Source organism: Orycteropus afer, unplaced genomic scaffold (assembly GCF_000298275.1).
Source record: "Orycteropus afer afer isolate SDZICR_OR568_19922 unplaced genomic scaffold, OryAfe1.0 scaffold00236, whole genome shotgun sequence".
Lineage (NCBI taxonomy): Eukaryota > Metazoa > Chordata > Mammalia > Tubulidentata > Orycteropodidae > Orycteropus > Orycteropus afer.
Genome location: NW_006921823.1, coordinates 3,044,589 through 3,057,353, shown reverse-complemented (window position 1 = coordinate 3,057,353; position 12,765 = coordinate 3,044,589).

The following is a 12,765-nucleotide window of genomic DNA, read 5'->3' as shown; positions in this document are numbered from 1 at the left end:
TTCTTAAGTCCTACCACCACAGGAATCTGCGAGAGCACTGTCTCTTTAAATATCCAAAATAGTCAAGCTGCTTTTTAAACCTTCAAAATGGTGGCTCCCTTCAGACTGGCAAAAGTCCGCAGCTCAGCCCACCTTTCTCTTCACTTTCTCTGTTTGTTACCCAGCACCATGCACTGTCCATGCAGTCCCTGGCTAGGAGCGTGATTTTTAGGTTAATTTTTAGGTCCTACAACCACTTTGCAATATCCAAGCCATCTGTGCCATCAGGGTCACTCCGGTCACTGCTAGACCATAGCTCCGTATGTCTCCTTTTTTGGTATTATCACGCAAATTCTTCTGCAAGTTGGGGTTTAGTTCACTTCTGTATCCTTCCCTTCAAGGCTCAGGGGTCCAATATTATCTTCTGTGTCTGTGTTAATTGGTTTTGCTTTTCTTTGTTGAAGAGGGTCTGTGCAGTCCTTCTGCCTAGTCCGCCATCTTGTGGGAATTCTGGGTCATGTTTTCTTATTCATTCTGCCACTCTCTGTCTCTTGATTGGTGAATTTCATCAATTTACATTCAATGTACTTATTGACAAGCATGAATTCATTACTGTCGCTTTGTTAGATTTTTTTTTGTGTGTGTGTGGTGTTAATGATTTCTGTCTTCTATACAATTTTCTGTGCTGAGCTTTTTGTTTATTTTTTTATCATTTCTTTCACTTGTACTGTTTTAGTATTTGCTAAATATTTGTGCATTTCCTCTTTATTATTTTGATAAGATTGTTTATTAATTTTCTTTGAGGTTACCCTGTGATTTGTTATATTCTTCTCATCCTTGAAACAGTCCATTATATCTCACAATTATCTTGACTTTCTCTCCATTTGGAAGTTTTGTAATGACACTATTTATTCCCTCTGCTTGCTCTGTAGTTGTCCTTATTTACAAAATTGATGTCTCTGGATCCTTGTTTTCACTCTTGTATGTTTATGTAACTTTGGATACTTCTATATATAAGTTGGTTTCTGAGTGATGTTATCATGTGTGTTAATCACAGGTCATTGTCTGCTGTTGTTAGTTCTCTGTCTGAAGGACTCCCTTTAGCATCTCTGGGAAGGTTAGTCTGGTATTTACAAATTCCTTTGATTTCTGTTTGTCTTAAAATGTCCTATATTTGCCATCATATTTGAGTAACAATTTTGTTGGGTATATAATTCTTTTCTTTCTTTCAGGGTTTTATATATATGTCATTCCACTGCTTTTTCACCTACATGGTTTTTGTTGAGAAATCAGAGCTTAGTCTTACTAGTTTCCCTTTGCAGGTAGCATTTCACCATGCTGTTTTCAGGATTCTCTCTTTCTCTTTGGTTTTGGAAATTTGATTATGCTATATCTTGATGATTTTCTTTTGAGAGCTATCCTCTTTAGTATTTTTTTTTTTTTTTTTACCTTTTTCAATGCATATATCCTCCTTTTTCATCCTATGAGGGAAGTTCTCTTCCAGCAACTCTTCAACAATTTTCTCTGTGGTTTTATTTCATCTGGTCCAGTCCTGGAATTCTGATCACACACGAGTTAATCCTCTTGATCATGTCCCACATAAATAATAAATTTTCTTCATTATATTTTGTTCCTTTTTCTGATTCTTCCTGTAACAAAATAGTGTTGAGAGATTTGTCTTCAGTCTCACTAATTCTGTCTTCCATTGATTTGATTCTACTTCTTTGCCCTTAGCATTTGACTGCTAACCAGAAGACTGGCATTTCAAACCCACTCTTCAGGAGGAAGATTGGGCAATCTACTTCCTCATAATACTGCCTCGGAAACCCAAGGAGAGGTCACTATGAGTTGGGTCCAACTCAACGGCATTGTGTTTTTGTTGTATGTGTTTTCTATTTCTGAAATCTCAATATTAATCTTCTGGATTTCTATTTGCTGTTTTGTATGTTTTCTCATTTTCCCTTTATTTTTTAAGTTTGTTCTTGTATTGTTTTCCTAAATTCTCCTAGAGTTTTTTCTGTGTTTCTCTTGATTTTGTCAGTGTTTTCCTTGACCTGTCTCTCAATTTATTAAATATAATTCTTTTGAATTCCTTATCAGGTAGTACCAATCCTGCTTCTTCCTCAGGGAGGTTTTCTGGTCCTGCATTCTTATCCTTTGTTTGTACTACTTTATCTTGTGTCTTTGTGTGAACTGGGATTGTCAGTTTTCTCCAAGACATTGTGATGTTGTTTTCTTTTTATATTTAATTGGTGACTGTATGTTGGTGTGATTCTCCTGGGATTTTTGTTGTTTGCTTTATTTTTTTTTTTATATATCCAAGTGGGTGAGGCTGGTGTGCTACTCTATCCTCTAGCTTGGTAGCACTTGGACACTCACCACCTATCTCCTGGTGAGTGTGATAGAGAGTAAGAATGTGTGCATAAACCTCTGTTAGATATTCATATAGAGCAGTTGTGGGCAGGTTGAGCTGGTTATTGGCCACTTTTTATTGTCAATCAGTTGGTACAGAGGCAGGCAGTGGCCCTCTCCAAGTGGGTGGGGTGCCAGAGGTGAGGATGTAGTTGGGCATGTGAGCATGACTGCTTTCTGGTCACCAGCCACCAGCCACCAATGTGGTTACCCATGCAGTTTTCAGCAAGTGGAGCCAATTATCAGGTTGTTGCCCCAATCAGAATGCCACTTGCAAATATTCAAAATGGCAGTGCCATCTGACCAGTAGACAAATCATAGTTCTTTTTCTTTATTCACAGTTTTCATTGAGTTTCTTCTACTACACGGCATTTAATCCACTTATTTATCCTTCTTTTTGAAGCTCAGAGTTCTAGGATTATCCTCTTTATCTGTTTCAATTGGTTTCTCATTTCTTTGTTATAAAGGGTCTCAGTTGATTGTTTATTCTTCCATCTCACCAGAAGTCTTCCTCCTAACTTTGTTTTTTGCATACATTTTACGATCCTTTGAATAATTAACTTAGAATAATTTATCTCTTTTTTAAGCCCTTCTTACTCCAATCAAAATAAACAATTTATTCTTTTTCAGTCCATGTTTCAAATAGACTGATTTATGTCAAATTTTCTCAGAGTAATAAGCAGGTTTTCTTGGAAGAGAAAAGCCTGATAAATTTAGACAGCTCCTAGATGAAGGCTATGGCCTTCATCTTGATACAGAAACTCAGATACACCAGCATTCCAGTGTAGAGGCAAGTTTCTTGAAACAAACCAAAGTAGAAAGCTATATTTTCCCAAAGTGATCACTGAGATTTTAAATTACTTCAAGCATATTCAGCTTGCTGTTTTTTAACATGCACCCAAAACTAGCATCCAAGATGGAGGAATATCCAGGCTCATTTATCAAAAATGTTAAGAATTAGATTGAAATTTTGATTTCTAAAATTCAAACAAAATTCTTAGCAGGGAGTCAATCTCCTAGAATTCCTCTGTAACAACCATTTAAAAAAAATCTAGTTTTATTTTTCTGAACATAATTCATTTTGTCAGCTAGAGTCCTGGTCTCTTATTTTAAAATACACTAGTTTGTCTAATTGGAAAGTATTTTGAAGTGGCTACTGATTTTTTAAAAGCTGTCTTTCATCAAGGGATGCTAACTAGGAGCTGCCTCCTATCTGTGAATTTCACAAGACAAGTTAGGAGCTGTTGCTTTCCCCTGAGAATTGACATTACTAAGGTTGGGCAATCCTACTTCCGTAGTGATACTGCCTCGGAAACCCAAGGAGGGGTCGCTATGAGTCGGGGCCAACTCGACGGCACATAACAACAACAACAACTTTTCTTGAAGGATTTGGTGATTCCAACCCAAATGTGCACTGGAAACAAAAGCAGAACGCTATTCTCAGTTGCCTCAGAGACAAAAAGCCATGCATGGCACTACCTTTGGTTTTCTCTGAGTCACCAACACTTAAGAGAGGATTTGGACAGTGTTTTTCTTGGACAAATGTATACTTTCATTATGGGAGTGTTTGTTTGCAGGAGGTAGGCAACCTAATGATCTAGCCTGCTTCATGACCAACTTATCCTGTCATGGGAGCCTTTAATGCTTGTGATGAGTATTACTGACTGCTCTAATGGCTTTTGCTGGTCAACCCATGCTTGAATTTTCTGGCTTATAGTGACTCTTTGAAAATATAATTACCTCCATAGCTGCCAAGGCTCCAAAGAGTACACCTATTTCTATCTAGACAAAATTGTGCACAGGTCCTAGGACAAACTAAAAACAGATCCAGCTTAATATAAAAGGGAAGATAATCCTCAATAAACTCAGAGAATTCTACATAAAAAGACTGCAGTTTTGATGCAAAAGGAGCTCACCTGAGATGACTTCCAAGGAGATCCAGGTAAACACAGGCCAAGAGGTTCTTGCTGGTACCAGGGCCTGAATTCCCAAGCCTCCAGGGTTCACTCCAAACACTTTCCTTCAGATATTGTTTCTGGTTGCTGACATCAAGAAATGTCATAGAACTAAACAGCAGTGTCTAGTTGAAATTAAAAGAGCTTTTATTGAGACGCAAGGCAATTTTTAAATTACAAATCACACAGTTCAGTGGATTCTGAGGAAAGCAACCCAAGGAAGGGACCATTTAAAGAGTTGATATAAGAAAATGACAAAGAACTTTAGTGAAAATTCCATGATTGGTTGACATTTAGGTAATAGTTACAAAGAACTTCAGAAAAATTCCATCACTGGTTGACATTTAAGTAATGATTACAAAATTGGGTAACAATGCCTCAGATTGGTAGGTGATTTCATATACATTTCTAAATTTTTTTGTTTTTTTCTTTTTAAGTTTCAAAATAATTATTAAATTGGGTACATCTGTTCTTGTAAAATCATGAGACCCTCCTTTGTGTGACTGCAGGGAGGACATGCATAATTCTAAAGTTTATTTTGAGTAATCATCTCTTCTGAGAACTGTTTTGGACCTAGCTTCTAAGCAGCAAACAAAACCCATAAGTAAACAAAATTGCATTGTTCTCTGAAATTTTTTACCAAGTAATATTTTTGAGGGTATGGTGGAGAGTTACAGGAAAGACAGGCAACATTCCTGATGCAGAAGTTACTTTTCATTCTAAATGAAGTTTTAGTTCAGACCTTAGCATAGCCACCATCTCATGTTGGAAAATCTAAGTTAATTTGAGGGGCTCTTACTCAGAACCCACCCAGTGGCTCCATGAAAAACAGGCCTAATGATCTGCTTTCATAAATATTATAGCCAAGAAAACATTGTGGAGGAATTCTACCCTCCAACACATGAATTTCATGAGATGGATTTGACTGGAGGAAACACTTTTGATTTTGGGAGAGGGGATAGGCATAGGCCATCAAAGGCTTAATTGTTGGAAGTACGTAGCATGTGTGGGCTTAGAAGCAGTCTCTGTCATCAGACCCCCAAGAAGGGCCAAGTGGGAACAGATGCCGATGCCCTTCTTCCCAGACACTGAATTCTTGGTACTTTATTCTTTGCATCTGCTGCTCTTCCTGAGAACTTTGCTTTGCTCATGGCCCAAACTCAGCACTATAAAAAGCCTACCAGAAATGCAGAACAAATTGTTGTTGTGTGCCACTGAGTCAATTCCAAATCCTAGTGGCCCAATGTGACAGAGCACAACTACCCTATAGAATTTCCTAGATTAGAATCTTTACAGAAGCTGATTACCTGGTCTTTTGCCCCTGATGAATGGCTAGTGGATTTGAACCACAGACCCTTAGGTAAATAGCCAAGCACTTAAACATTTAACCACCAGGGCTACTTGAAGGACAGGTACTTATTGGATAAACACATCTTGTGCACCTGTGGCTCAGATAAGTCCCAAGCATTCTCTACTGCCTGCCGGAGTCCTATGGCTATAATGTTTTCATCAGCTTGTCCTGTGTGAGTCTTCCTTTTTCTCCAGTCTGTGCCTACTCCCCTGTTACAGCTTCATGGGCTCACCTCACAAATACAGTCCATCCCACTTGCAATGTAAGCACTAATTTGTGTCAGTGCAATTGATGCAATCTCTCCAACTCAGGGTGGCTCATGTACAACAAAATGAAATGCTACCTTGTCCTACACCATCTTTATGATTGTTGGTATGCTAGAGTCCATATTTGTAGCCACTGTATATTTTGAGTGCTTTCTAACCTAGTGGGCTCATCTTCCAGCACTACATAGGACAATATTTTGTTGTGATCCATAATATTTCACTGGTGGATCCATGCAAACATTATAGAATTTTTACCACAGTCATTTTGTTAGTTGCCTTTTAGTCCACTCTAAGTCATAGAGATCCCATGTGTTACTGAGTCTTACGAAGTAGGTAATATCAACCTCATTTGATAATTGAAAATTCAGAATCCCCCAGTGCTTTAAGGATTTGATAAGAATCACACATTAATAGGCAAATTGTGAACTTGAAGGAGGCTTATGATGAACTCAGACTTCAAAGACTGGAATGATGTTTGTGTAGGAGAGTCCTCTTTTAAGTCGTCTTCTTTAAGGGAATTCTTACTGAAGGCAGATAATGCAGGAATATATGTGGAAAACTGGGGTGAACTAAGACCTATTGTAAAGATTTATGATATTTGCTTTTATCAACAACATGGTAATGGGGGCAATATTCAATTTTTCCATTTTGAAAGTTATAGGGATTGTTAAGTGTTTTTGGTCATCTAGTGCTGCTCTGATGGAAAAATACTACAAGTGAGTGGCTTGAACAAACAGGAATTTTTTCTCTTATAGTTTAAGAGGCTAGAAGTCCAAGTTCAAAGTGCCAGCTTTAGGGGCTGGGTGAAAGTCCCTTGACCTTGGATTTCAGCTCTGCCTCTTGCTCCTGGCCCACTGAAGCTTGAGGCTTCTCTTAACTCAGACAGCTGCTGGCAAGGTAGACAAGTAAAATGGCACAGTCCCAATATTATCAAGCAATGCAGCAGGCTACTAAAGTCTCTAAACAGCCTCAAGATCGGCAGACAACAGGGCAAGCCACCGAGATGAAGACTCAGCCACATGCAGGATCCAGGTGTGTCAAAAATCTAGACACCCTACTCAAAGCTTCTTCTTATATATTGGAAGCAGATCACATCTCTAAGACTGCTACTCATCTGCTCATAGTAGATTCCACTATGGAGTTCGTTTTGGTTACCTAGCAGTGCTCTGACAAAAATATACGACAAAAGGGATGGCTTGAAGAAACAGCAGTTTATTCTTACAATTTGGAGACAATTGTCTGAGTTCAAAATGTCAGGCTCTAGGGGCTAGATGAAAGCCCTGAGGTTCAGCTCTGCCTCCTGCTCCTGGCCCACTGAAGCTGGAGGCTTTTCTTCACTTAGCTGCTGGCTGCTGAGGCTGACAAGCCTAAGGCTGACAAGTTATAAGGCACAGTCCTGATGTTACCAAACCATACGGCAGACCATTAATTCGAGTCCATTAAAGGTCCCAAGGCCGGCAGAGCATGGTAGGCTGCTGAACAATGACACTGCTACATGCAGGGCTCAAGTGTGCCATTAGCTAGAGACCATTTCCAAAGGTGCTTCTTATATATGGGAAGCAGACCACTTCCTTAAGGCAGCTACTCAGTTGCTCACAGTAGGTTCCACCATGGAGTTGATTACCAATCTCATCATGGAGAATATTACATCAGCTCCCCAGCCACTCAGCCAAGCCCAGCCAAGCTGACACACAACATTTACTACTACAAAGTTGATTAACAGTCTCATCATGGGGAATAATTACCTTCAACTGCCCAGCCACTCAAAACCAGAGCTATCCAAGTTGACACATAACCTTAACTACCACATTAAGCTACAAACAAAGAAATAATGGTGACAAAGCTATCATTAGACTCAGTAGTGGTGTGCTGGTAGGCTTGTACTACTGACTAAAGCTGATTGTTAAATATAAGGAATTTTGCCATCCTATAAACTCTGATGGTATAGTTGTTAAAGTATTTGGCTGCTAAACAAAAGTTCACTTCAAACCCACCAGCTGCTCCATGGAAGAAAGATGAGGCAGTCTGCTTCCACAAAGATTTACAGCCTTGGAAACCCTATGGGGCAGTTCTACTCTATCCTATAGGGTCACTATGAGTCAGAATCAACTCTGTGGAAGTCGGTTGGGTTGGGTTTGGTATCATAAACAAGTGTTATGGTTCAATTTAAAATAATAGCCACTATAATGTACACTTTTGGGTAAAAGAGATTTATTTAGGCTAGCCAACTGCAGGGAGCTGAAGCATGCTTCTATGCTGCAGTAACGGGCCTGATTTTAGGTAGGCTTTATAAAGCAGGCAAGCAAGCGATAATACAGAAGCAGAAGCTGCAGTTTCAAAGACTTAGAGTATGTGCTTTGGCACAGGCATTCATCAAGGGGTGACGGGAGTTATTTTTGATAACCACCTTAGAGTACGTGCTCTAGCACAGGTATCCATTGAGGGGTGATGGGAGCTAGTTCTGATAACCACCCCAGAGTACATGCTCTAGCACAGGCATTCATTAAGGGGTGATTTAGCTGTTTTATGTGCCTAGGAAGGGAGAGAAGAAAAAAAGACAAAGGGGGCACCCCTTAACTCACCGGGAGTTGGGGCAGGATGAGATGGTTACTTCAGCCACATAAAATGGAGTTTTAGGAAGATACTGCCAGCCATAGCTGGACATTACAAAAATAGAGTTACAAAATGGAGTCACTTACTTCACAAGGAGTCCCTGGCTGGTGCAAACTGTTAATCATTTGACTACTAGCCAAAAGTTTGTGGTTCAAACCACCCAGAGGTGCCTCAACACACAGGTCTGGTGATCTGTTTCTGAAAGGCCAGAGTTTTGAAATCTCTATGGAGCACTTCTAAGAGAAGTGGAGCAATCATGACTCAAAATCAACTTGATGGGAGATAACAATAACAACATCATAAAAACATTACTCACTGCTGCTGAGTCAGTTCTGACTCATAGTGACCCCTCCTTGGGTTTCCAAGGCAGTATCCCTATGGGAGTAGATTACCCAGTCTTCCTTCTGAATAAAAACATTAGTAACTTGAACTAACCATAAAGGGAGTATTTACACCATGAAAATCAGCAAACCCTACAAATCAGGGTTTTTGTTTCATTTTCATTTTTCCAGAGAACAGATCCTGCCACCCCTGGAGTTAGGAGTTAATAATATGCCCACTCACAGACCACACATTCCTAGGCTACCCTCTAAGGTACCCAACCCCCCAAGAAAACTAAACTCACTGTCATTGAACTGATTCCAACTCATAACAACCCCCTTTGGGTTTCTGAGGAGGTAAATCTTTACAGAAGTAGATTGCCCAGTCTTTCTTCCACCAAGTGGCTGGTAAGATTGAACCACCAAAGTTCTGGTTAGCAGTCAAAATCCCTTGGACACTATGCCACCAGAGCTCTACATACAACAATAATTAAAACCAATTATGTGCCAATTTCCTTACAAACTTACCAGCATTATGTTCCAAATGGAAACAAGCAAGGTACGTTATTTTTATTTAGAAGGGCTTTCCTCACTATGAATCAAACCTGCATTGTCCAAAGAGAGGACGGACTCCTGAATGTGAGGCTGCTACCTTTGGGGAAGGAACCATCTATTGATGAGGCCAGCCCTTGCCTTGCATCTTATGATGCATTAGTTAGTTACAATCGAGTTAATTCTAACTCGTGGTGACCCCTTGTATGCAGACTAGAACTGTGAAATCATAGAGTTCTCAAGGCCATGAATTTTCTTCTGAGAAATAGACTATCAACCTATTTTCTGAGGTTGTCTGGGTGGTATGAGCTCCCAACCTTCTGGCTAATAGTCAAATACTTACCTGTTTGTGTCACCCAAGGACCTCTAGCCTTGGTCTATGCCTATCAATAATGAAAAAGAACTGAGAGAAGGGAGACTTTGCTGTGTTTGCATCAGTCCTGCCTCCCAACATGATGCTGTTTCTACTTCTATAACCCTGAAGTTTCTGCATACCCTTAATTGTAGTATTCAGAAGTTTTGGTTTTCTAGTGCTGCTCTAACATAAAATACAATAACTGGATGGCTTTAACAAACAGGAATTTATTATCGTACAGTTTAGGAAGCTGGAAGTCCAAGTTCAAAGTGCTAGCTCTAGAGGCTGAGTGAAGGCCCCTTGACCTTGGGCTTCAGCTCTGCCCACTGAAGCTGGAGGGTTTTCTTAACTCAGGCAGCTGCTGGATGCTGAGGCTGACAAACCAATAGTCAACAAGTAAAATGGCACACACCAAAGATTATCAAGCAACACAGTACACTTTTAGTTAAACAGTCTGAAGATCGGCAGATAACATCTGGACTAAATGGAGGATCCAGGTGTACCAAAAAGCTAGAGACCTTTCTCAAAGCTTCTTCATATATACTGGAAGCAGATCATATCTTTAAAGTAGCTACTCAGCTACACAGAGTAGATTCCACCATGGAGCTGATTACCAGTCTCACCATGGGAAATAACTACACCCAACTACCCAGCCACTCAAAACCAGGCCAAGCTAAGTTGACACATAACCTGAACTACCACACCAGGTCTGGTTAAATTTCAATGGTTTCTGAAAGCAAATGAGTGGAAAGCTGGCTGGTGGGTGATTTCTTCTTCCCATGGTTCTTTTAAAGAATGGACCAAATATTGTCTCAGCACACCACCCCTTAAAGTTTTCCACTTTCAGTTGAGACTTCATGAAGATCCTCATGTAAATAAAATGTAACATCTGTGAGTGTGCCTCCCACCTCCAACTTCTTACAATGATTTGAGACATTTTCTACCAGGACTTCTGAGTTTTCCATATAGCCTTTGACCAATTCATCACTTCTTATTTTTCTTACTACAGTTACATTCAGGGTGTCTGCTCTTCTGTCAGTCAGTTTTTCATTTTGGTGTTGTTCGAGATATTGCCTCTCAATTTTTCTTTTAATAGTGTGTACTTACAATGACTATCTCCATTTTTTAGGTCTAATGATCTATATCATCATTTTTTAGGTCTAATGTTCTATATGAGAGCTTTGGTAGCATAGTGGCTAAGGCACTTGACTGCTAACCAGAAGCTGGCGGTTCAAACCCACCAGCCACGCCTCGGAAGGAAGATGGGGCAATCTTCTTCCGTAGTGATACTGCCTCAGAAACCCCAAGGAGGGGTCGCTATGAGTCGAGTCTGACTCCATGGCACATAACAACAACAACAATGATCTATATGACTGCTAACCAGAAGGCTGGAAGTTCAAACCCACCAGCCACTCCTTGGAAGGAAGGTTGGAGAAATCTACTTCTGTAGTGATACCGCCTCAGAAACCCAAGGAAGGGTTGCTGTGAGTCAGGTCTGACTCGACAGCACATAATAACAACAACAACAATGATGGATATCTTATGATGCATTCAAATTAAGGTATTATCAAAGAATACTGACTATACTATGAACTGCCAAAAGAATGATCAAATTGGTCTTGGAAGAAGTACAGCCAGAATGTTCCTTAGAAGTGAAGATGATGGGACTTCATTTCACATACTTTGGGCATATTGTCACAAGAGACTAATGCCCTGGAGAAGGACATCATGCTTGGAAAAATAGAGGGTCAACAAAAAAGAGAAAGACCTTCAATGAGATGAATTGACACAGTAGCTGCTTAAACATAGCAATGATTGTGAGGATGGTGCAGGACTGGACAATGTTTCATTCTGCTAAACATAAGGTCAAGTCTGCAGTGCAGTGAATAACTTAATAGAGCCCTTCTAGCCACGGTTTTTGTGACTCCCACCAGATGACTGAGTAAGACAGAGAAGAAGTTGTAACTCTTTGCTGAGACAGTGAGAGGAAGCAAAAGGTGGTCAGAAGTGGCAGAGAAACAGCCAAAACAGACCCCACAGCAGATCCAATAGTAGACTTGGTGCAGATCTGTCAGAAAATGTGAGATGCTTGTGGCCCACCAGGAAACCAACTAGCTTCTTATTACTGTGAATGAGATGCATGATACCCTTGTGGTGGTGAGACCATGGAAATAATGTATATGGAACCCTATATGGGAACTGGTCAGTTTTGCCATGTGCTGGGGTTAAAATGAGCCATCCCAGACACAGAAAGGGAGATCTCACTACCATCAAGAAAGTAAAGCCAGGAGTGGTGTGCATCCTTTGGACCCAAGATCCCTGCATTGAACTTCCTTGGACTCAGGATACATACAAAGAGCTGTTAAACTTTGCTGTGGTGGTGGGAAATGGAAAAATATGCTGAAATGCAGCAGAGAAACAGCTGCAGCAGACCCTGAAGCAGATCCAGCAGGAGACAGTGCAGTAGACTTCTGGACCCGTAGAGTGAGAAAGCTGAGTACCTTCAGGCTGAGGCTTACTGTCCTACCAAGGCAATAATGCAAGAAAGAGAAATAAAGGCATCCAAATTGGTAAGAAAGAAATAAAACTATCCTTAATTGCAGATAATATGATCCTATACATAGAAAACCCAAGAGACTCGGCAAGTAAACTACTGGAACTAATTGAAAGATTTAGCATAGTGGCAGGATACAAGATCAATATCCAAAAATCAGTTGAATTCCTCTACACCAGCAAAGAGATTGCTGAAAAGGAAATTAGAAAACCAATGCCATTTACAATAGCTACCAAAAAGATAAAATGCTTGGAAATAAATCTTACCAGGGGCACAAAAATATCTATAAAGGAAAACTGCAAAACACTACTTGAAGAAACTATAAGAGATCTAGATAAATGGAAGAAAATACCATGCTCAGGGATAGGAAGATTGAACATTGTGAAAATGTCAATACTACTCAAAGCA